This window comes from Trichosurus vulpecula, chromosome 3 (assembly GCF_011100635.1).
Source record: "Trichosurus vulpecula isolate mTriVul1 chromosome 3, mTriVul1.pri, whole genome shotgun sequence".
In the NCBI taxonomy this organism is placed as follows: Eukaryota; Metazoa; Chordata; class Mammalia; order Diprotodontia; family Phalangeridae; genus Trichosurus; species Trichosurus vulpecula.
This window is the reverse complement of record NC_050575.1, coordinates 254,923,266-254,949,708: the sequence shown is the minus strand read 5'-3', so window position 1 is coordinate 254,949,708 and position 26,443 is coordinate 254,923,266. Positions and strand designations below refer to the sequence as shown.

At 33.7% G+C, this 26,443-nt stretch overlaps 1 protein-coding gene and 1 pseudogene across 1 annotated transcript in view; one reads left to right on the top strand and one right to left on the bottom strand.

Annotated features, from left to right (window-relative positions):
- Positions 1-26,443, top strand: part of LOC118843733 (CUB and sushi domain-containing protein 1-like) — a 2,679,416-nt gene that overhangs the window by 439,244 nt on the left and 2,213,729 nt on the right.
- LOC118843737 lies at positions 333-857 on the bottom strand (annotated as a pseudogene).

The window sequence follows — 26,443 nt, the reverse complement described above, 5'->3', positions numbered from 1 at the left end:
GCAAATACTAAAATCACTGTAGATTTTTTTTATACTAAGTTGAGTCACTGATTGAACTTTGTCAAAATAAATTTCACCTACAAAACAAAGCAATTTAGAACTCAATTTTGATTCAAATTTTTAAAAACTACAGTTGCATTTTTACATTAAAAAGCTGCAAAGTAAACTCTAAAGAATAAACTAAAAATTTAGACATACTTTTACACTTTATCAAAAGTACTTCTAGCCTGCAAAGGATTGGATATCTAAGTAAATTACAAGGTGCAGAATTCCACTTCCTTTAAACAATTTTCAGTTACTCTTCTGCATGGCAGGGAAATCTTCATGATATTCTAATGAATATTAGTATAAAGTCTGTTCTTGATAAAAACAACACTAGACAGATGTTGCCTGATGCCTGGATAATGCTGAATGTGAGAAAACTAGTGAGACATATTCATACATTTCTCCTTTTCTTGAAATGTAAGGTCAACTATGAAACGATGAAGTCCATAGTACAATAAAACATCTGCTACAGTAAAATTATTACCAGCAAAGTAGACTTTATCTTCAGGATATGAGTTAAGATCCTTCAATATACTTCAGATATCTTCCTTATTGTTGTGTCCATCAGTGTGAGTTACTTTGTATTCTAACCACTGCTGAACAAGTGCCTTCTCTTCTGCCGTGTTTCCCAGAAGATGCTGTTTGTTGGCTTGCTTGACCAGATGAACCACAATAGTAGCCGAGCCTGTTAAACTTGGCCCATTGTTTGTCTGAAGGACTGGAATCTGGTGCTCTCCTTGAGTGCTATACTTGTTCCCTCTTCTCAAGCCCAGAAACTTTTCCAGCAATGTCAGGTCCTCCGCCGTCGCCATCTTTATGGTCTTAACAGAGGAGCATGGATGTCCATTTTCACCACTATTATTATTGTGCTTGAAATACTAACTATAGCAATAAGAGAAGGAAATGGAAGGAATTAGAATAGACAACAAGGAAACAAAACTATCACTCTTTGCAGTTGATATGATGGTATTCTTGGAGAATCCTAGAGGATCAATTAAAAAACTAATCAAAATAAGTAATACCTTCGGTACTGAAGTTGTATGATATGATTTGTTGTTGTTCAGTTGTTTCAGGCCTATATGACTCTTCATGACCTTATTTTGGATTTTCTTGGCAAAGATCCTGGAATGATTTGCCATATCCTTCTTCAGCTCATTTTATAGATGAGGAACTGGGAAAAACAGGGTTAAATGACTTGCCCAGGGTTACATAGCTAGTAAGTGTCTCAGGCCAGATTTGAACTGATGAAGGTAAGTCTTCCTAATTCCAAACTTAATGTTCCAGCCACTGTGGCACCTGGCTGCCAGGATATGAAATATCACCTTAACCCCTACCCCCAATAAATCATAAGCATTTATATATTTTACCAACAAAGCGTAGTAGAAAGAGATAGAAAGAGAACTTCCACTTAAAATAAGCATAGACAATATAAAATACTCAGGAATCTACTTGCCAACACAAATATAAAATTAAATGAACACAATTACAAAGCCCTTTTCACACAAATAAAGTTAGATCTGAACAGTTGAATAAATACTGCTTATAGTCAGACTGATCTTATATGATAAAAATGAGTATTCTACCTATATTAATTTATTTATTCAGTGCCATACCAATCAAATTATGAAAAAGAGAGAGAAAAATAATAACAAAATTCATCTGGAAGAATAAAAGGTCAAGCAGGGGTGGGGAACCTTTGGCCTTGAGGCCACATGTGACCTTTTAGGTTTTTGGGTACAGCCTTTTTATTGAGTCTAAGTTTTACAGAACAAATCCTTTTATTAAGGGGATTTGTTTTGTGAAGTTTGGATTCAGTCAAAGGGTCATATTTGAGGAACTTGAGGGCCACATGTGGCCTTTAGGCCACAGGTTCCCTACCCCTGGAAGGATATCAAGGAAATTAATGAAAAGAATGTGAAGGAAGGTGGCATGATTATGCCAGATCTCAACTGTATCACAAATTGAAAATGCTCAAAACTATCTGGCACTGGCTAAGAAAAAGAGTGGTAGATAGGTGGAATAAGATTGGATATACAATACACAGTGGGTGATGACCATAGCAATCCACTGTTTGATTAACACGAAGATCCCAGCTTTTAGGATAAGAATTCACTATTTGACAAAAGCTGACAGGGAAACTGGAAAGCAGTTTGTCAGAAATAAGGTATAGACCAACATCTTATACCACGTGCCAAGATAAGGTGAAAATGTGTGCGTGATTTAGACATAAATGGCGATCCATCAGCAAATTTCAAGATGTGGGGTACTTAATATGTCAGATCTATTCATAAGGGAAGAACTTATGCCTAAATAAGGGATATAGGGCATTTTGGTATATAAAATGGATAATTTTGATTACATTAAATTTAATAGTTTTGCATAAACTAAATCAATACAGTCAAGATTAGAAGGAAAGCAGAAAACAGGGGAAAACATGTTGCATCTCTTATAAAGCCTTATTTTTTAAATATAGAGAGAACTTAGTCAAATTTATAAGAATACATGTCATTCCCCAACTGATAAATGGTCAAAGGATATGAACAGGCAGTTTTCAGATGGAGAAATCAAAGCTTTCTATAGTCATGTGAAATAATTGACTTAAATAACTATTTAATGGAGAAATTCAAATTAAAAATAAAACTCAGTGGTAGCACCTCCCATGTATTAGGTTGGCTATGATGACAGAAAAGCAATGAAAAATTGGTATACTAATGCACTGTTAGTAGAGTTGTGATCTGATCTAACACTTCTGAAAAATATTTGGAATTATTGCAAAAGGGAAATAAATTGTGCATAACCTTTGGCACAGCAATGTCACTACTAGATCTATATACCAAAGAGATCAAAGGAAAAAGAAAAGGATCTATTCATACAAAATGTTGATAGCAGCTGTTTTTGCAGTGGCAGAGAATCGGAAATTGATGGGATGCCCAACACCTGGAGCATAGTTGAATAAGTTGTGTCACACAATTATAATGGAACACTAGTGTTCTATAAGAAATGATTATAGGATGCTTACAGAAAAACCTGGACTTTCATGAACTAATGTAAAGTGAATTGAGCAGAACCAGGAGAACCTTGCACACAGTAATAGCAATAATGTATGATGATCAAATGTAAATGGCATCTATTCTCAGCAATACAACGATTAAAGACAATGCTTAAAGACTTATGGTGAAAAATGTTCTCCACCTCCAGAGAAAGAATTGATAGATTCTCAGTGCATATCAAAGCATACTATTTTTACCTTCTTTATTTTTTCAAGTTTTCTTTATTTTTTAGGGGGGGGGCTTGGCATTTTCTTTCACAAGATGACTAATATGGAACTATGTTTTGCATGACTGCACATGTATAACCTATATTATATTGCTTGCTGTCTCAGGATGGGGGAGGGGAAGGATGGAGGGAGAGAATTTTGAACTAAAATTTTAAAAATGAATATTAAACATTGTAGATGTAATTGAAAAAAATAAAATAAATTTAAAATAAGAAAATAAACACTTTTCCTGAATTAGAAAAACATGTAAGTTTGTAGTCACATTATATAGAATAGTAACAGTGTCCAGATATCACTTTGGACCTCTGCCATTAACACAAGGCCAGTTTGTTGCTATTCACTCTTATTTATTCCATTCATATGATGATCTGCAATCAACCGGACTGTATTTTGGAATGGGATGAATTGCCATATAGAATAGCTTTTAATTACTCACTCTACTAAGTGAAGACAGATGTTATAAACCCTTTCATGAACCCATAGGGAATTTTAGAGACACCCAGAAATACTGGCAGGTTTTTTGTATCACCCATTCTTGGTATGTGACCAGCTCAGTCAAATGACTGACAATACACTTGGCTCTCTGAATCTCTTATTTCTTTTCCTCCAGTCATGGCAAATTTCAAAATGCGATTAGCCATTTGATGTATGTTCGATCCTACAAGGGAGTATATGTGACAGTGGGTAATTTTTTTTCTAATCCACAATTTCCTTTTCTGTAAAGTGATAATAATATTACTTACTTCCTGGTGTTGTTGTTTTATCAAATGTTATGATTGATGTTAGGTGTTTTGCACAGTTTAAGGAATTGCATAAAGGTTAATTATTTTAATTCCAACACATATGTGTGCATGTGTATGTATATATGTAAGTTCATACATATATACACAAATACACATATAAATGTATATGCACATAGGCATACATGTACCTATATATGCACATATAGATGTGGGTATACATATATGTAAATGTGTATGTGTATACACCATATATCCTGATATATGTTTAGATATTAAATTATTTTCTCCCTTACTGTTTCCTCTGTGAAGCTTTTCCTGTATCCCTGAAAAGGACTTTTTCCCTTTCTTTTTTATTTGGATCACATAGCACACATGCACAATATATATATATATATATATATATATATATATATATATACACACACATATATATATATATACACATATATACATATACACATATAAACACACATATACATTATGCATGTATATATACACACATATCTATATCTATATCTATATCGATATCTATATATTATGTGTGTGTGTGTGTGTGTATAAAAGATCCAAATAATGAGAGAACAAATTTGTATTTTGGGGACAACTAGATGTTGCAGTCAGTAGAGCACTGGCCCTGGAGTCAGGAGGACCTGAGTTCAAATCCGACCCCAGACACTTGACATATTTACTAGCTGTGTGACCTTGGGTGAGTCACTCAACCCCAATTGCCTTGCTCTCCTCCCTCCTAAAAAAGAAAAAAGAACAAATTTACATTTTGGTGATCCAAGGAAAGCTTCATTGAGGAATTTAGTACTAGAGAAAAAATGCTGCATGCTGAACCATACATCATATCCAAATATGCTGTATCTAGCACAAATAATTACATTTTTCTTAGTTTCTTTTGCCCCTTAGCCACACCCCTCTTAACTTTTGAAATATAGATAAAAATGGCGCTATTTAGTCTACAATGGTTTAAATGCTTAAATAGGAAGTCCTTTTAAAACTGTTGTTATGTGTCTATATAGCATATTGTTGTCATATTTTGTTACTAGTTAGTGGGCTTTTAAATCTATACAGGCTGTGAAAATATTGTGGACAACACATATACAAATATCCCTGTCAGTTAGGATTAATTTAGGAAATTCAGTCAAGAAAAAAGGCAGAAATTTTCATTTGGTTCTTTTCAAATTTTAAATCGTGTACCTAACAGAAGTATTTAAAATAAATGCATCTCATTCAAACATTTGAAATAAGTGTCTCATTCAGACAGCATTGGTCACAGGAGTCAACTTAAATCTGCCAACAAGATCTACTGATTAGCATGCTGCTTGGCACTTGGATGCTGAAGAAAAGCATTCATCTAGATACCATAGACCAACCATTTTCTGAGCATTGGAATTTCCAGACAACATCATATGCATTTTGTTTTCATATTTTGACATTAAAATGGGGGCAAAGATGATATAAGGATATCAGAACCTATACTGTGCCTTTTTATTAGCTGCCTACTTTGCTTTTAGAAAAAGAGTCATTTCTTATTTCTTCCTTTCATACATTAATTATTAGTGGGTGGTGGATAATATAGTATTTAAAATCAATCTAAGCTCAACTTCCTTTGGCACCTACTATCTGTGTGGCGAAAGGTAAGTCACATCTCTGAGTTTTAGTTTACTCAATTGTAAAAATGAATAATTATACTTGTGGTACTTAACTCTGTGGTTGTTGTGAGGAACAAAGATGACATCAGAAGATTGTATTTCTAAAGCTGAAGAGGACTGGAGAGGTCTTCTGACCCAATACCCTAATTTTGCATATTAAAAAAAATGAGCATAAAGAAGTTATACTGTTTGTCCATGCTAACCCAAATAATGAGTGACAGATCTGGGATTTAATATAGATCTTATGAGGTATAAAAAGGATGCACAAAACTTAAAGTACTAAAGAAATGCAACATATGCCTATAGTAGTAGGAAAAGCAGCATTTATTTTGTTTATATGTGTTTATACGCATACATATGTACATACATATTTCTTTGTAAAAATATTTTATTGAAGTGTTTTTGTTTAAATACATCACAAATATTTCCAGATTACTCAATATTGTGAAAGGGCTTGTATTACAAAATAAGACAACTACATATAAAAATAAACAAGTAGTAATACAGTGATTTTATCTGGAAGTTTATAGAAAATTTCAGATCTATAGAAGCCTCTATTCCCCCACAGTTCTCTATTTTTTAAATTAATAAGAATTGTATTTCCTTCTGCTTCCATTCCCCATCATGTTGGCAAAAAAGATAAAAATAAGTTTTATAGCAAATATGCATAATCAAGGAAAAACAAATTCCCTTAATGGCTAAATTGTATGTGTCTGTCTATCTATTCATCCATCTATCCATCTATCTATCTATCTTTCTATCTCTCTATTTATCTATCTTTGTAATTGTACTACCTAATTTATCACATCACTGTAATGGATATTATATTTCACCATCAGTTTTCTGGACTCATGAATTCTCATTGTATAAATCATAGCTTTTATAGTTTCAAAGTGTTTTTTACCATGTTTTTATTATATAAATCATTCTCTTGTTTCTCATTGCATCATTTTATAAAAATCCTCAAAATTGTTCATTTTTATAATATTGATGTTATGTATAAGCTGTTCTTTTCCTGCTTACTTTACTCTTTATCAATTCATATGTCTATACATATGTCTCTGATATCACATATCTTCTCATTACTTACAACCCAATAATTTTCCAAAATGTTGATATACAACAGCTTATTCAGCTATTAGTTGATTGATGAACGATCTTTTAGTTTCCAGTTCTCAAAAAAAGCAAAAGAGAAGGTTGGATTGGTGATGGAAATACAGGTAAATTTATGCATTGTTGGTGGACTTGTGAATTGTACAACCATTCTAGAAAGAAATTTAGAATTATACAAAGGTGTTACTAAACAGTGCATGCATGCCCTTTGACCCAATTATACCAATTTTCTTTATAAGAAAAGAGATCAAAGAAATAAGATCCTATATGTCCTTTGTAAGTATTTAACATGTTGATTGATAGTATTTGCAGCAATTGACAATCTGTATAACCTTACCCATTTCTAGTTTCATATCTATTGAACCAATATCAAGTAATACTATATTGATAATAACTGTGAAATTCAGAAGATGGAGTTAAATAGGAGGAAGCAAAGAGGGAAGAATCAGAGAGAGGAGGATATTTCCAAAGCCTTTTTCAAGGTTGAACAAATTTCACTAGTGCTCAGAGTCAAGTGCGTTTTCTTATAAACAAAGGGACATTTGGTTGGTATTGATTTTTTAAAAAAATATAGGTGGTTGTGTCTCTAAATAAGATGGAGACCATGACATCATAAATGTAGAAGCTGAAGGTACTATAGTCATTATATACTGTAGCTCTGCCATTATACAGTTGAAGAAAGTGAGGTAAAGTGATAACAGAATTAAGTTCACAATCCAGAGCTTCTTATTACAAATGCACATATTCTTGGTTATCTACTATGCTGGGTCTAGAGAATTTCAGAATTAATTCTATCTATTCATATTTTCTTTTCCTTTTTTCTCTTTGATTCAAAAAGGCAACTAGATAGTACAGTGGATAGATTGTTGGGCATAGATTGAGGAAGACCTGTGTTCCAATATGGCATTATACACTAGCTACATGACCCTAGAGGAGTCAATTTCTTTACTCAACATAAAATGGAGGTAATTACACCTTCCCAGTAGAATCATTAAGAGTATCAAATGAGATAATGTTTACAAAGTGCTTAACATAGTGACACAGAGGAGGATCTTAAATGGTTATTTTCTTTCTTCCTTTGATAGTCCTACGAGACAAAACTAATGCTATAAAAATAATGCTTTTATATTGCTTTGTAGTTTTTAAAATATCAAGTATAAGCAGAACAATTAAATGATTTTTTGTTAAATCTTTAGCTTGCTTCACTGTCAAACATTCAGTCAATATAGTGAATGTATTCTTAGAATTAATGCAGGGATTTTAAAAAAATCCTTATACAGATATGATAAGCTAAAGAATGTTAGAGTTCAGGGTTGGAAGGGTAATTTGAAAAAAATCCTAAGATATCTTCATCATTTTATAGTTGAAGAAAGTAACTTTACCAAGTTTATATGAGTAGCAATTACATAGACAAAGCATAGAGGTCAAGCTTCTAGTGTACTGGAGGTAGACCTTTTTGAAGTGGCAAAGGAATACTGGCAAAATCGACATATGCTACTAGGATTTTAGGAAAAATTATCTACTAATTTATTCTAGTTCTCAATAAGGAAAAAACAACAGGTTTGATTTCCACTTTGGATGACAAGAGAGTGAGAACAGCACTGAACTGTTTAATGAATAGAATGGATGCTATTGCTACCAGAGCAACAATAGCTTTTATTACACTTATATTGTTTTGTTGGTGCAAAGCTTTTTCACATATATATATATATATATATATATATATATATATATATATATATATATATGCACATACATATATTCTCATTTGATCTACAATGTGTCTTTTGCAAGTATTTATTGTGTCCATTTTAACAAGGAAGAAACAAGACTGAGAAATATTATATGACTTGGTCAAAGTTAATGACATCGCCAACATTCAATCCCAGATTTTCCACAAGGTCAGTGCATTATTAATTTTCACATTCACTCAATATACATTTACGAAATGTTTCTTTTAAATAATATATTATTCTACAGACTATGGATGTAAATATTAAGATGAACTAGATAATTTTCTCAAAGAACACATTAGAGGAAATTCATGTGCACAGATAACAAAGTTGAAAGGGAAAGGGGAATAAGCATAAGAAATAGTTCCCTGTGAACTTTAACAATAGTGTTGAGTGTGGGTGGGTAAAATAAATCTTAATGGAATAAAATGATACAAAATTGAACCTTGAGGAAGGAAATTATTTCTGTGGAAGGAGATACGATGTGTGCAGCTCGCGCTCGCGCTCTCTCTCTCTCTCTCTCTCTCTCTCTCTCTCTCTCTCTCTCTCTCCCTCTCCCTCTCCCTGTCCCTCTCCCTCTCCCTCTCCCTCTCCCTCTCCCCCTCCCTTTATCCCTTCCTCCATCCCTCCATTGCTCCTTCTCCCTCTCCCTTTTTCTCCCTCTCTCCCTTTCTCTCTCTGTGTGTGCATTTGTGTGTTTCTGTGTGTGCGTTTGTCAGAATATATTGCAAGTATAAGAAATGATGCAAGCAAATATTTAAACACCCAATAAAGGCCAATATTAGAATATAGAATGTAAAGTACTATAATTATCCTGAAACATAGAGTGTATGAAGTGTAAAAATATAAAATAAAATTGATTCACTAACCACTTGAGATTTGGATCCTTAGAGTACAGATGAACATGTGCCTTTCAGCTTTCCACTGTTAGTATATGCTCAATATTTCAGGAATTCCATTTCAATACACTTATGTCAATTTGAAATTATTTTTAAAAATAATTGACTAATGAGTTTCAAATACTTTTGGCTGAATTTGTATGAGAATTCTCAAGGCTTAATACAAAAAGCTATTTTCCTTGCTAATTAGATTCTCTGATTTTGACGATGTTGTGGGAATGTAATTGGATATACATATATATATATATATATATATATATATATATATATACATACATATAGACATAAATATATACATATATCCACCAAAAATCCCAACAACAAAATAAAACATGATTGCTTTATATACACTAATTTTTTATAACTAGGATGCAAGACTATGACCAGAATTAAAGATTTTATAATATGTAATAATTGTATATTAAATGGAATAATAGCTTACATTTCAATACTGTTTTAAGTTTTACAGAGTGCTTTTCTCACAACAGTAACAGGGGGAATAAAGGACATGGAGAGGACATTATGCCCATTTTACAAATGATGAAATTGAGACTTACAGAAGTAAAGTTATTGTGAATCATTGGGATATTTTGCATATAGGATGCTAATTATGAATGCCAACAATTTAATTCCCCTTGAATTTTCTGTTATGATTTCTATTTGATTGCTTTGAAGAAATATTTTAAAGTGCCTTCTGACAGACATTTGATTTCCTTTTAGATATTAACTTTTTATAGAGCATTGAAACATTAAGCTGTCTGGGCAACAATACATCACTCTTCCACTGAATAATACAAACATTTCAAAATTAACTATTAATGTATATAATGAACTAAAAACTGGAATTTGAGAGATTCATGGACCATAATGTTATAAATACATTTGAAGGCAATGATGAATATTTTTCCTGGAATCCTATCAGTTATTACATTGCATTATTGTTATTTTAAGCAAAATATGTGTTCACATATCAGGCTTTCCCACAGTGAATAACCTATATATCTCTACTTGCAATTGACATTTTAGAAACAGCTTCAATTTAACTCTGCAAGCATTTATTGACAGCCTTTTATGTGTGAGGCATTGTATCAGGCCCTGGCACTAAAAGTGAATCAAATCCTATTCCAAACAACCAGATTATTTCAAGGAAAACACATACACAATCAAGTCTAATCAACAGACATTTACTAAGGGCCTACTATATGTCAGGCGTTATGATAAATGCTAGGGATACAAGGAAAGGCACTGAAGAGCCCATGCTCTCAAGGAGCTCACAGTCTAATGGGGAGAGAACTTGTAAGCAACTACATAAAAACATAATATATACAAGACAAATTAGAGATCTTCTCAAAGGGAAGGTACTATGATTAAGAAGGGCAGGGGAAAAGGCTTCTTTCAGAAGGTGAGATTTTAATTGAGGCTCAAAGGATTGGCAAGAGGCAGAGATGAGGAGGGAGAAATTTCCTGGCATGGGCAAGTGAAATTGCTCGGTCTGGAAATGGAATGTTATGTGTGAGAAATGACAAGAGGGTCAATGTTTCTAGATTGAAGGGTAGGTGGGAGGAAGGAGAGGTAAGGCATAAGAAGACCACAGAGGTACAAATGGTTATCTCTAGTTCCTTCAAACAATCATCACATTATATAGCTTCCAGTCCTTTCACTATTGTGGTTGTTTTCTTGAGCTTTGATAAATATACATCATTCAAGTGATTGTTTAAAGTATTAAATAGCACAACACTAAGGACAGATTCTTTAGAACTTTGATTACAGACCTCTTTCCAAATTGGCATCATAACTCTGTGGTCTCAGTCATTGAGCTTGTTGCCATGATAACCTGAATTTGCTATCATTCACTAATATTCCTCCACTCCACTCCATTTCTCCAATATTTTGTCCATAAAAATAACCTGACTTCCCACTTGACTTACCAATCTAATAACTATTAAAAATTAATAAATACATTCTGAAATAAATTGTTCTTGATTCTATTGGCATGAGTAAGTATTTACTAATTGCCTACTATGTGGAAAACACTATTCTAAGTGTTAAGGATACAAAGACAAAATGAAAAATGAATATTCCTTTTTTAATAAAAATATTCAAGGGGGTAGGAAATACAGCACACATATAAATATGTGCATATGAGAATTGGGAGGCAGGTTCTAAAAATAAAACCAAGAAAGACTTTTGACTGATAGGAAGTTCCACTTAAGCTGAGTTTTGAAAGCCTCATGTGAACAAAAAATAGTTCAATTTTGTTGGAGCTAACATTCAGGAAAGGAGTAATATGAAATATATTTGAAAAGTTAAGCTAGAGTAAAATTGTGAAGTTCTTTCAATGCCAAGCTAGTAATTTGCAAGTGTTCATTTTTCCTGGAACTACTGAACATTATTGAGTAAGAGGGTGATGTGGTCAGTCCTCTCCTTTAGGGAAGTAATTTTTGTCATCTCTGTTGAGAATTGATTAAGTTATGCTGACTTTTAGTGATCACTGCTTATCTTCTTACTTCTTTACTGTACCATCATAAGTTCTTAAATGTCCAAAAAATCTACACTATGTTTACTCAACTATGGCTTGAAGATTCTACTGTCTTGCTTTCCATGAAATTTGAGACATTTTCCTTTCGTTAGGGAAAGAGGCAACTGGTGATGCACTGTTTTGGTCTTTTTCTTTTTTTTTTTTTGGCTTGGAATCAGGAAGACCTAAATTCAAATATGGCCTCAGACTCTTTAGATTTGGCAATCTGACTAATTTACCTTTCCAGCTTTATTTCACATTACTTTCCTCCCTCCTTATATGTCTGCAGAATATGCTTCTGCATCTCTAAAGCATTCTATTTTCATCTCTGAATGCTGAGATCTAGTCCTCATATGCCATTGAAAGATTTGGCTTCACAAGAAGGGAAGAACATAGATAGAAAATATCGTTTGTAAAAGATATGAAAATTGTGATAGCCTGAAATCTCAATAAATCGACAGTCTGATATGTCAGCCAAAATAATTCAATGCTAATTTGAATTTCATTAAAAGAGTCATATGATGAATGTGATGGAATACTATTATACTTTAAGAAATGATGAGAGGGGCAGCTACATGGCACACTGAGTAGAGAAGCAGCCCTGGAGTCAGGAGGACCTGAGTTCAAATCCTGCCACAGATACCTGACACACTGTCTACCTGTATGACCTTGGGCAAGTCAATTAACCCCAATTGCCCTGCCTTTCCTCCTTCAAAAAAAAGAAATGATGACCAGGATTCTCTAAGGAAAAAAAAAGCATCGAAAGACTTACACGAACTGATGCAAAGTGAAATGAGCAGAACCAAGAGAACATTGTACACAGTAATAGCAATATTTTATGATGATCTACTATGAATAATTTAGCTATTTTCAGCAATACAATGATCCAAAACAATTGTAGAACTGATGATGAAAGGTGCTGTCCATCTCCAGAGAAAGAACTGGTAGCACCTGAATGCAGATCAAAGACACTTTTTCTTTATTTTTGTTGGGGTTTTTGTTCTGTGTTTTCCTTCACAGAATTACTTAAATGGTAATGTATTTTGCATAACTACATGTGTACAACTCTTGTCAAATTTCTTGCCTTCCCTGCTGGGTGGGGAGGGTGGACAGAATTTGAAAGTGTGTTAAAATTGTTTTTATATTTAATTGGGGAAAATAAAATATTTAATAAGATTTTTAAAAAGATAGGCATACATTTCTGGAACAAGGAGGTGAAAATCCTGATATTCTCTGTCCTTTTCAGACCATATCTGGAACAATGTGTTCATTCCTGGGCAAGGCATTTTAGAAAAGAAACTCATAATCTGCGGAATCTGGGGAACATCTAGATTAATTAACCAGGATGGTGGAAGTCCTTGATTCTCTGCCACAATCAGATCTATTGAAGGAATTGGGAATGTTAAACTTGAAGAAAAGTTCAGAGAACTATAGTAGTTTTCAAACAGTGTGTCCCAAAAATCTTGATGCAGTTTTAAGCTGTTAAAGCTTATAACTGAACTGAAACTTTTGAGACACTCTTTATTTAAAGGGTTGTCACCTGGGATGAGATATTTCATTGGTTCTGTTTGGCCTCCAAGGGTAGAACCATGGTAGAGTTTACAAACTTAGGCTTTACATAAATTTGTTACAATTAGAGCCATCCTAAAGTAGTTGCCTCTAGAAATACTGAATTTCACTTTTCTGAAGTTCCTCAAGGAAGAACTAGATGCTCTTGGGAATGTTATAGAAAGAATAATATTTTTTTCTGTGATGGAACAGGCAGCCACTAGGATCCTTTCCAATTCAGTCTGTGATTCTATAAGTTAAGGTCTACTCTTTCATCACTCTTATGGGGACCAGGGTCATCATCCTCATATTCATTTAATTGTGAATTACCAAACCTTGGCCTTTTTAAAATACAGGAAGCTTTTAAGTCACTCCTAGTAGGAGATATTTTATTTGGAGATTAGGGGATTAATTATAATTCAAATTTAAAAAAAAACCTAAATATATCTGAACAGGTCTACTATAGCATAAACAAGAAAGTAGACAATAAAATACTCACATTTCTAAATATTAATTTAAATTTTATTATTATTTTTAAAAAAGTTGAAATAATACTTAAATCTTCCCCCTTTGAAAATAGCTGTTTTTTCATTTTCCTTCCAAAACATTTTGAAGTGTCTGATACAAAATAAATCACTTCTGAAGGAAGAGTTTGAAAATGAAACCACAGGAAACTTTGACTGAGGCATAAAGAGTGTTCCAAAAGACTTAGTGGGGTTTTAAATTATCAAAGATAAGACAAAACAAATAAACAAAAATAAACTTTTGGGACACCCTAAGTTTAGAGTTAAAAAATAAAGAATGCTACTATTCTCCATACCCCTAAATGTCAGGGAAACTTGGCAAACTTTCACTTCAGGATCTGAAGTAAAATTGTCCCATTCTGAATTAGGTTTTTCATTGACTGTCTCCCATGATGAGAACACTTTGCCTTCTTTCTTCTAGCTTCTGGCTCCCCTATCCTCCTTCAAGTTTTGGCTAAAACCCCATCTTCTTAGTAAATCAATAAATATTTATTAAGTCCTTACCAAGTACCACCCTTTGAGCTTAAACCTGGGTATGAAAAAATATAAATAGGAAGAAAGGTTCTCCTTTGCCCTCCAAGAACATATATTATAATGGCTGAAGGAAGCTGAAAAAGGAATCATGGGGAAGAAGGTGGCCAACATGAAGACATGATGGAGGATTCCAGATTGAAGCCTCATATAAAATGAAGAAATAGTGGGCCTAGGCTCTTTCTGTAAGCAGAAATTCTGTGATGAGCCATCTAAGCACAAGAAGGGGGACAAGAAAGTTTTTCCTAGTCCTCCCTAATCTTAATTTCTTCTTTTCAAGATTATTTATACAGACACACACACACACATTTTTTTCTGAATAAATCTTGTTTGTACACAAGTGTTTTCACGTTCTTTCTCCTATTAGATTCCGAGACTTTTGAAGACAGGTACTCTCTGAGCCCTTTTTTGTATATTCTGATCATTAGCACAATACCTGAAACACAGCAAATCCTTAAAAATGTGCTTGTTGACTCAACTTGAATTATCAGCATTAGCAGTCTAACTGTTTAACTTCATTATAGAATTGCCTGCTTTTCACTTTGTGCTATGTAGACTTGGCATTTCATTTCCAATTGATCATGATGAGGGGCAAATTCTAAAATGACTTTTTTTTTACAAAAGAGTAATGTAAATGAAAAGCAATCAGAAAAATGAGTTTATATCATTCTTTTGAGACAGGTTGGGGGGAGTATATCATTAGCAGAAATTGCCTGCCTCACCCTTAAATGCAAATGATGACCCCATCATTTTAAAGATAAGTGCTACAAAGGATTTAATATGTTTGAGTTTGATTTATACTATACCTTTTAATTGCTTTTCAACCATTAATTAGATATATCCCATGAATCTATGTACTACTTTTGAGTTGGCATGTCTTTCCCAAATTTTATAGATATTAAACTGCTAGAAGAAATGAGAAATATATTTTGCAAAGAGATTAAAGGAAGAAGACCAAAATAAGTTTGTGGATCCTGCATTATGGTCTGGTTTTGGTACATACAGTATGGATAAAGAGATGAAAAGCTAGAGATGGTTTGTGAACTCCATATATACCAAAATGAAGTTCACCTTTAAAAACAAATCTCTCTCCCTCCCCAAAAATGAATATCTGGAAAATCAACATAAAAACCTCTAATTATTTGTCTGTGTATATTAGTTAATAATGAATTCAAGAAATAGGAAATGCCTACTATACATATGTATGCAAGTCACTATGAATTGATGGAAATGTAAAAAATGGTGAAATAGGTACTATCTTTCAATTACTGGAAACCTCATTTTTGATATGTTGACCTCTGCTGTGGCTTCCATGCTATCTCATGAATGTATTACTCTTTAAAATGATTCCAGTTTGAGATAATCTTGGAATTGTAAAGAGTTTTTATTCTGATAAAGAATGTAAAAAAAAAACAAAGCAAAATAAAAACAAACAGAAGTCAGCAAAAATAATGTAATATAGATTCAGTGAAAAATACTCATTACACAGAATTAATTTCCAATTATTATGACTTACTTTGTTTATAAGAATGGACTGATGAATGTATTGTTTATTGAGCAAATGAATATCCTGTTTGGGAACAATGTGTTCCATGCATAATATGCAGAACTGTTATGACTATTGTATAATGAAAGGAATTCTCATTTTAACTAGAGGCTTAATAATGCACAGTTCTTTAAATAGGACAATGGGAAGACTAATGGGAGAATGAGATGGTACAGAAAATTGAATAGATGTGAGACTTTAGCAAAAATTATTTTGACTCTGTGACATTCCTCCCTCTTTCCCCTTCCCCCTATCATTGAATAGAATAGAGCCACTCAGGACAAGGGTTGGTCATGATTCCTGTCCCTCCCCAGTTTCTTATTATGAGAGGAGAAAAAAAAAAGAAGCCAAAGGATGATTGAAACATTGTGGTAGTGGAGCAATGTTTCCTGTTACTTTGTCTATCTAAAACACTTCAGGAATTTAAAGCATATCTTTCACAGGTGAACTAGAGAAGTAAGTAATTCTAAACTTGATAGGTTCAGTTGTGTACATCTGCTACAATAGACATCTTTGAAATGACAATGATTCCTGTGAAAACAGGCACCCACTACTACCTCCTTGCTCCTAAAATATAAGTCCTACTGTGTCTTATCTTAAACATTACATTACCTTTTAAGCCTTATCTGAGTAAACAAAGTCCCAGAGGTAGTATGTGACAGAGTTAGGATTCAGACTCAGGATTTTGATTCAAAATCGAGTGCGTAGCTATCCAATGTATTTATTATTAATCCTCAATCAACAGCTGATCATCACATATTTATAAAGCACATAGTATGGACCAGATTCTCTGTTAGGTGCTAAGAGTACAAAGACAGAGAAACAATCCCTGCTTGCAACTAACTTACATTATAATGAATGAGACAATTACATATATAAGTATATGCAGATACATATGCAGATAATAAAGTTGAAGGTATTGATACAAGGTAATTTGGGAGGGAAGCACTGTTGGTTGGGAGGGATCAGGAAAGGCTTCATGTAGAATGTGATGGTTGAACTCCATCTTGAAGGGAGAAAGTTATTCTGTAAGGTTGATGTAAGGAGGGAGTATATTTCAGGGATAGAAATAAGCAATGTAAAGGCATATAGACAGGAGATGGAGGATCATTTGTGAGGAACAGAAAGAGATTGTTTGAAACATAGCTAATAGTTGAAAGGGTAAAGTACAATTAGGTGCCACATCATCAAGAACTTTAAAAGCTCAGCAGAGGAGTTTATACTTTAGAAAAAGCCACTGGAATTCTCTGAGGGGGAAATGACACTGTCAGATTTGTACTTAAGGAAAATCATTTTGGTAATATTGTACAGAATGGACTAGAGTAGAGAAAGATGAGTTAGGGAAACTAATTAAGAGGCTATTAGTGACAATTGAAGAGAGAAGTAATGTGGGTGATATGAAAGTAGAAACAGCAAGATTTGACAACTTATTGGAATGTAGAGATTGTATATATAGAGAATGAAGAGCTGAGTATAATGAACAGAGGAGGCTGTAATAATGGTAGTACTGTTGAGAGTAAGATGGTTTGTGAAGATTTAAAAAAAACAGTTGTTAATAGTTTATTTTAGAGGCATAATAATGAGCATTTGGGCTATCTCACATTGTGCTTCATTCTTCTATGAGACTGTAAGCTTCATGAGGGTGGGGAATATGTATTACCTAAACTTTGACTTCTCTACAGCGCATACAACAATATTATTTACCTGGTATGTAGGTAGCATCCCCTTTGGGATACTTAATGGATGGTCCCTCCTCCAATTTCAGAAGAGGAACTGAGGTTGCTTCCTTTTGGTCATGATGATCAGTCTTTAAATTTGCTAATGAGCCTGAACTACTCAGATATTTTGAAGGAGGTAATCCTCACCTCTCAGACTTGTTCTTCCTGGTGACCTCAAAATTTAAAGATTATATGGAAGAATATCAGAGTTCCCAGGGTCAATAGATGAATACCTTTCTTCGAAAGACTCAGATCTATGAGCACATGGCCACCTAGGCAAATGTATATTTGAGTGAGGCCACTGTTTCAACAAACCAGCTAGCAGCTGCTGTGGGGGTAAAAGACCAACACGAGTGGAACAACAAGCATGCTACCAGCACACTGCAAAAGCCCAGGTTCTTTTGATATGCTTTACTAAGGAAAGCAACATTAAGGGGTTAACAAGCTTATTTTAATCCAGCATACAAATATCACTCACTTAGTTCCGAGGAAAAAGCCAGCACCCTGAACTTCAGAGCAAATACAAAGAAAGTACAAACAGACCAAATACAATTCATAGTTACCAAGAAAATGAAGTCCAAATGTTGGGGCAAGTTGGAGGGCTCTTAACTACAGCTGCCCGGAGTCTCCACCTCAGCACGCCACCAAGAGTGAGAGCCCTGAGCAAATAGCTCTGTCTTCTCTTCTTATGCCATTTCAGATGTCATCCTCGTCTGAATGACCAGAACTTAGGCTGCTATGATTGGCTCTGGAGTTAGCACCTCCCCTTAGGCCCCTGGAAGCTTCACACCCACATAGGCTTAGCACCTAGTAATTAGGGGTTTGGGGCAAATTTAGGAGCAAAGATCTAATCAGGCCTCCCTTAGTTAGCACCACCGTGGGCCCCACCTTAGTTACCAATCCACACCCACATAGGTTTAGCACCTAATAGGGGTTAGGGCCTGGGCCTTAGCACCTAGTAAGACTCAATGAAATGCACTGAATTAATCAAAGGAAACAGAAGCCAAACTCTTCAAGTATCCCCAATACAGCCACCTCTTATTCATGTCTTCTTTTATTTCACATAGGACTTTGTGGGATCTCAAAAGGCAATACTCAGTAGAGTATTAGCTACTAAAAGAGTTTGAGCACGAATGGCAAACCAATCGTTGGAAATACTCAAAAGATATCTATACCCAGTGGTGGGCTAGCAGCAGTTCATAGTGACTTCTAAGATCCAATGGTGAAATTTTCAGTATGAGCACTTACACCTTGGTAAACAGTACACTATACAGTCAGGGTTGTTTTGTTGTTTTTTTTTTTATTGCCTAGACTTAAATGATAGAGAAAATGTTAATAATGTAAATTAAACTTACACTTATTGTCAGTATTGGCTCTGAAGTGGAGGAGGTGCTGAGAGAATAGCCATCATACATCCCTAAAAAGATACTAGGCTCACTAAATAAATATTCAGATTTTTTGTTGTTCTTGTTGCTATGTTATATCTGCATGCATTTCTTTTGCTTAGCATAGAATAGGTGCTTGATAAATGTCTTCATCACAAACAATTCTGATAAAATCTTCAGAATGATGTTTTGATAGTGATTTATTATTCTCAACAATATAAAGCATTGAGAAATCTGCTCCACAATAGAGTTGAAATTGTTTCAATTCATGCATTCATTTACATCTACGTTAATTGTATTCTAGGCATTTTTCTCATGCATTTGACATGGTAAAAATCAATACATTGAGAAACAAAGGATGATTAGTGGTAAAAAGACTTGTTAAGGATTCAAAAGATATGGATTTGAGATCCTACTTTCCCAGTTTCTGTATGACTCTGGATAAGTCACTTTAATCTCACCCTCTAAAATAAGATGGGAATAATAGTTATAATACCGAAATTAGAAAGTTGTGGCAGAGAAAATGATTTGTAAACCTCAAAATTCTATAGAAATAACATTTTATGAGTAGACTGTGCAGAGTTACATACAAAGAAGAAACTTAGGCTTTCAGAAGATGACAAGTTAGGCATACATTTCATTGTTTACAGGCATTCATGTGGCTCATTTTTCCTATATTCCGACAGACATATGATGAAGGTGGCTTAGCTGTCCAATGGTATTTGTACCATAATGGATAACCTAGATTTCCTGAGAGTCTGTCCTTAAATATGATAATCATAGCAGGTCAGTTTCACTGGGAATCAGTGAGAGGCAGACCTTGAAAGTAATCAATCAGCAAGTGGTCTGAATTCCAGTCCCCTTATCAACTACAAGGACTTTGTGATTAGCAAAGTTTTCTAACTTTACAAACATTAAATCATGCATAAGGATTTTTCGTAAGCTACATATTTAGAACACCACATATTAGCATTATATATGTTCTGTTATACTTTGTATTTATTTTGTTAACAATTACCTTGTTCTCAGTCAAGTGATAGAATTTCAACACCAGGTGTACTCTACTCTGATGGAATCATAGATCTAGAAATACTGCCCCTCCACATCCTAACCCTCAACAATAATTTAGGAAGTCCATACTATGTGCGTATAGGGGCAGTATAATGGATTTGAAGTCAAGGAAGATATATAGTCATCCCACCTATGATATATACTGTATATTTGATCTTGGCAAAGTCACTTACACTTTTAGTTGTCCACACAGTTCTCCAGGACTTGAAGCTGTAAAAGTTGCCCATCTCCTTTATGAAGAAGGTGTTACCATGAGAAGTGTCCTATACTCATGAGATAAAAAGTCTAGATTCATGTGTAAAGCACTGGGCAAGTTACTGACTGTGAGTGAAGAAACAAAGTAACACATTCTTCCATTTTTACGATTAAGAGGCAAATATATAGGAATTTACAGACTATCGTTGAAGGCCTATTTCATACCCACCCACCCACAGAGAGAGAGAGAGAGAGAGAGAGAGATCTATATATCTTTGAAAAAGCAATTCTATCTAAGCTTCCAACATTATTCCCTCTCTACATTTGCTAAATGGCTAGTCTCCATATACCCAGGGACACTTTTGTGGAGATGAAATTAACTTCTTAAAATGTATATATGTACATCACAAAAATCATTAGGCTTGTTTTTATCACAATAATAACAGAGGTTCAGGGGCAGCATTTCAGTGTTTAATTAATTTGTTATGTGCATGTTAAGAAGAAGAGTATTAATATAAGCATTCTCATAAAAATCATATTAACAGTCAGATTCCTGCAGAGATTCTATTAACCTTGTTTTCAACATCAGCACAATACATTTTGTGTTCTCCTCTCTTTTAGTGAAATGCACTATCTTTATCTTCTTTTGCTCAGTCTGGCATTGTCAGTTGACAAGTGAAATTAACAAAACAGTTCTGTAGAGAGCTTGACTTTGGTTTCGTGTGTGTGTGTGTGTGTGTGTGTGTGTGTGTGTGTGTGTGTTTGTTGTTTTTGTTTTTGCTATCAGTCACAGTAATATTTTTAAAACAGAGGCCTTTTCTGACCACATCATTCAGTTGCATAAAATTCCTCAATGACTCCCTATTGCCTCAGGGGGAAAAAAGAAAACTACTCAATGTAACATTTAAAGCTCTCAGAAATCTAGTTCCCATCTTCTTTTCCATACTTTTCTTTTTTAAAATGTAATTTAATTTTAGACTCAAGGGTCAGAACACAAATACAGAATAGAGAAAAGGAAGAAAACATATCATAAACTTAAATATTGAAACTTAAATACAAAGAAAGAAAAAAATGTCGTGAGCAAAGCAGAATATAAGAGAGGATTCAAAACATATAACAATAGATTTTCATTTTGAGAAAGCCTATATGATAAATAATACATGTTGTGTTGAGAATTGTCCATCTTTTCTTTGCTTCATCGTGAGTTTCTTTTGTTCTCTGCTGTGCCCTTTCTTTACTTTGCTCTTTTTTTCCTTTCCCCACTCCGCAGAAGGTTACAATAAAGTTTAGATATGTTTCTCTATAGCTATAAATATGTACATATACATATACATACATGTATAGACATATACTTTCCTAAACATACTCTACTCCTGATCTTTGTTTTTATATTTGTGCATATCTCTTGTTTCCTATCCCTCCTGATTCCTCCACTTTACTTCTGCTGACTACCTTGCCCTCCTATTATTTGCCTACCCCTCCCCTATCCTCTCATTCTTATAAATCTAAACACCCTTCTATACCACCTTTGACCTATTCTCTTATTCTACCCTCTAATAATCCCTCCCTTGTCCTCTCCCTGCCTCTATAGCCCTACCATTTTGTTTCTTCTAAATTTAGAAGACTTTTATCCTCTTCTAAATATGTATGTATTGTTCCCTCATAAACCCATTTCCGATGAAAATAGGTTACCAGAACTACCAGCCCTCTTCTCTAATCTAATTCCTCTGTATCCTTTCTTCCTCTTGCACTTCTTTTGTATAAAATAGTTACTCTTCTTAGCTGTTTCTAAATGGTTTTACTTTTTTTTAGAGGGGTGTAGGCAGAGCAATTAGGGTAAAGTGATTTGCCTAAGGTCACACAGCTAGTAAGTGTGCCAAGTGTGTGAGGTCAAATTTGAACTCAGGTCCTCCTGACTCCAGAGCCAGTGCTCTACTCACTGTGACACCTAGTTGCCCCAGTTTTACTTTTTAAATTCATATCATAGTCTTATCTTACTTTTCTTTGACTTCTTTTTCCATATTCTAACTTCTAGTCAAACTGACATGACTCACTATTAGTTGAGTTTTACATTCCATTTCCTGTGTCTGTGTCTTTGAGACTAGCCGTCATTCTTGCAATATACTCTCTATTTAAAATCCTTTGTTTCCTTAAAGGTTCAGGTCAATTGCTTTCTCCTCCACGAAAAATTTCCTGATCACTTTTGTTGTAGTCTTCTCTCCCTCCTCACATTATCTTTTTTTCTTTCATTATATTTATTCATCTAATCTCTCCCTCTCTCTCTCTGTGAGTGTCTTTCTCTGTCTGTCTCTTTCATTCAAAGTCCATGGTTTAGAGTCTGTTCATTCCTTTTGTCTTTCCGCTCCCCACCTCCTTATATGGAGTCTTGACAAAAAGGATACTTAATGAAACTGTATTGATTGAATTGACATATCTCTTTGTTGATATAGATATAATTCCTATGTCTGTCTGTACATTTGTCTAATAGCATCTACCTTCATGATCGTTTTTAGAGTCAACTGAACTAATGCTTGTAAAGCACATAGCACAGAGCCTAGTGCTTATAGTGAATACTAAGTTAATGCCTACCCTCTTGTTCCCTGTCTGCCTACGCCACCAAAATCCTACTCTAGTGCATCATTTGGTTGTGGAAGTAACATTGGATTTCCAAAAGCTATTACAATATGCCTCCAGGTACCACCTTAGGAAATTTTTGAGTATGGACCTGGTAATAAATGTACTCCTGTTTTCATTTGGGCAAACAGTAAAATCTACAGATACTCACCCTGAGATTGGTCCAAAGGTTGTGAGTTTATAGCCATGGTAACTCGCAAGGAACACTTTCTAAGTTATGTAAAGAAATTTTGTTTATGTCAGTGAGACTTACCTATTTTAAAGAACTTACAAAATGTTGGAGTGCTGAAATTCGTCTTTCTATTTATTTGGATATGAAATTTATCACTGCCTACCAATCACACACACACACACACACACACACACATACATGTATATATACATATCCAACTTGTCTGTGCCCCCTCTCCCAAAAATTATTACACATTCTAAATCTGTAATATCTATTTGTATGTATTTAGGTATAAATTCTTCTATTGAGATATTAATAAATGAAGTCATCAACAAATTAAATCAAATATACCTATGCACATATTTATACATAAGGTATGTCTTTATATAAAAATAGCACATTGTGCACATATAATATATACATATACATAATATCATAAGAGATAAGAATGAAGGGCTAATTTGATGAATTCATGGATTTCCAGAAATTAATATTCAATATTAATATGCCCATGAGAATAACAGGATCTCTATTTCTCTTGTACTTTTTGTTGCATCTGGAGTAGGATCAATACATCTAATTTTATTGTCTTACTTTAAAGAAGTGAATGTTCTATGATAACTATGTATCAGAGGCATTTAGTTAAATTTCTAGAAAAATCGAAGAAAAGTTTTTATTTTTCAGTTTTTAAAAAAAAAATTAACATGCCATAATGGACAATAAACCCACCTCTGAGAAGGAAGACCTGAGTCCAGATCATATCTCTGACCCACAGTGAATGGTTATCTTGTCAAAATCATTTATCCATCTCTGCATCACAGTCAAATCTCAAAGATTCTAAATTTCTGAGTATGCCCTATATTTGTAAAGAGTTTCCTTCTAATAGGTCTTCTATATGAATGAAATCACAAGCCCCCTCTAAAAACAAAAAGAAGAAAGGAAGAGAGGAAGGAAAGGAAGAGAAGGAGGGAGGGAGAAAGAAAGGAAACATTAATAAACATCCATAAATTGAAGTAGTGATCATAAAGATAGCCTATTTCCACTCAGAATAGGTCATATTAACCTTATTTCTTTTTTAATTTAATTTTTGTTTGACAAGGCTTTTAGAATAGTAAAAAGGGGACTACTATAAATATTTTTTCAGATTTTTGCAAATCATTTGGCAAAAATCTCATGTTATTACTGCAGAAAAAAAATCAAGAAATATGGGTTAGGTTGAAACTCATTGAATGGTCAGAACCATTGGTTGACTATCATCTTAGAAAGTGTTCTCTAGTGGAATGACCCAAGGAATCATACTAGATATTGCATTATCTATATTTTTTACCAATGACTGTGATGAAGATAAACTGAAATGCTTATAAACTTTGCATGATTAAAAAGATGCAAAAGAAAGCTAACATGTATGGCAGAATAACAAAATGGAATTGAATAGGAATATTTTTTTTTCAAAAATAAACATATCAAATGCATCCTGGGAGAGATAGAGATAAAGAGTGAATAAATGATTTGAAAAAAAAAAAAAACTGGTAGACCTAGCAACCAAATAGCTCAATATGAGTAAACAGGTTGCAATGGAATGCAGGAAAGCTAATAGAGTTTTAAATTACTTTGAGAGAGATATGTTATCCTGAACTATATAGTGGATTATTTACTTGTACTCTACTCTAGCCTGAGTGTACCTAGGATATTTTGTTCAGTTGTGAGTGTCAAATTTTGGGACTTGTAATGACAAATTGGAGAATATCTAGTGAACGCCAACCAGAATGGTGAAGGATCTTATATTCATGCCCAATGAAAATCATTTGAAGGAAAAATAGAGATATTTATCCTAAAGAAGGGGAATCAAGGTTTTTGGGGGCAGAAATGGGATATAATGGTTTTCAAGCACTTCAAAGGATGTCCTTTTCGTTTGAACTTTTTTTACTTAAAACCAAAGAATATCACTTACAAAGACTGGGTCTTGCATTGAGGCAGATATAGACACTGTTCAAATATTTTCTTTACAATTATAACTCTCCAAAAATAGAATTATCTGGCTCAGGAGGATATAGCTTTCCCCTCACTGGGATCTTTAAATAAAGGCCAAACTACTATTTGTATTACATGTTGTTCAGATATGGCAGTCTCTGAGGTGTATCGTGACTGTGAGAACTTGCAATTTGGAAACAATTGATGCAAAAAAGGAAAGGTAAATGGAAAAATATGGAAAGGAGCATGGAAGAAAAGGAAAGAAAGAGTATGAAAGAAAGGTGGTACATTATCTCTGATTTTTTTAAACCTAAGTCCATATAATTTAAAACATTAAATCTAGCACAAAGAAATATACAGTAGGCATTTATACATGAGCATTATATGTGACTTATTTCATTTTGTCTTCATAAAATAGTATGCAGTCCCAAACAAATGTTTCCTTTAAAGACACTGAAAGGATAGGAACGTATTGAACATTCATCTTTTTAGTCAACAATCTAAATGTAATTTTGAAATGCACTTTCTAATTTAGTTTGTGAGATCACTTGAGAAGATCCATACATGCCTCTATCTCCCATAGTATTCATTTTTTGGTCATTTTACAATATACAAATTAGACAATATGTTGTAAAGAAACAAAAGAGAACTAGAAAACTCTTTAGCATATTCAATCAATGAACTATTTCTCATAAATTATCTCTATCAGATTTCCATATTTTAAATAATTTCTGAATATGCAGTACTCTAGTATTCTGCAGAGGTTATGATGTCCAACATATTTTATTTAATCTTTATAATTTTACATACCCTCAATCCTATACAGGACAAACTATTCCTCACTTAGAAGATAATGCAAGTTTTCAAATATTTATTGAAATTTGATTTTATAAAATAATTTGATTCTTTAATATGTTTATATTTATTGATCTCTCATTGACATATACTTAAGCAATATTTATTAAAGGCCCATGGTTAGAAGAGCACTGTGCTATGCACTGAAAACATTAAAAAAAAACACAAGATGACAGGTCTCCTTACTCAAGGTTCAAGGTCCTGTATAGTTGTATTACCAAGGCAATATTCACAGTGGTTGCTATTGCTGTGAATATGCCAGCATGGTTCTGAATCACAAAATATAACAGACTCTCCAGATAGAAGA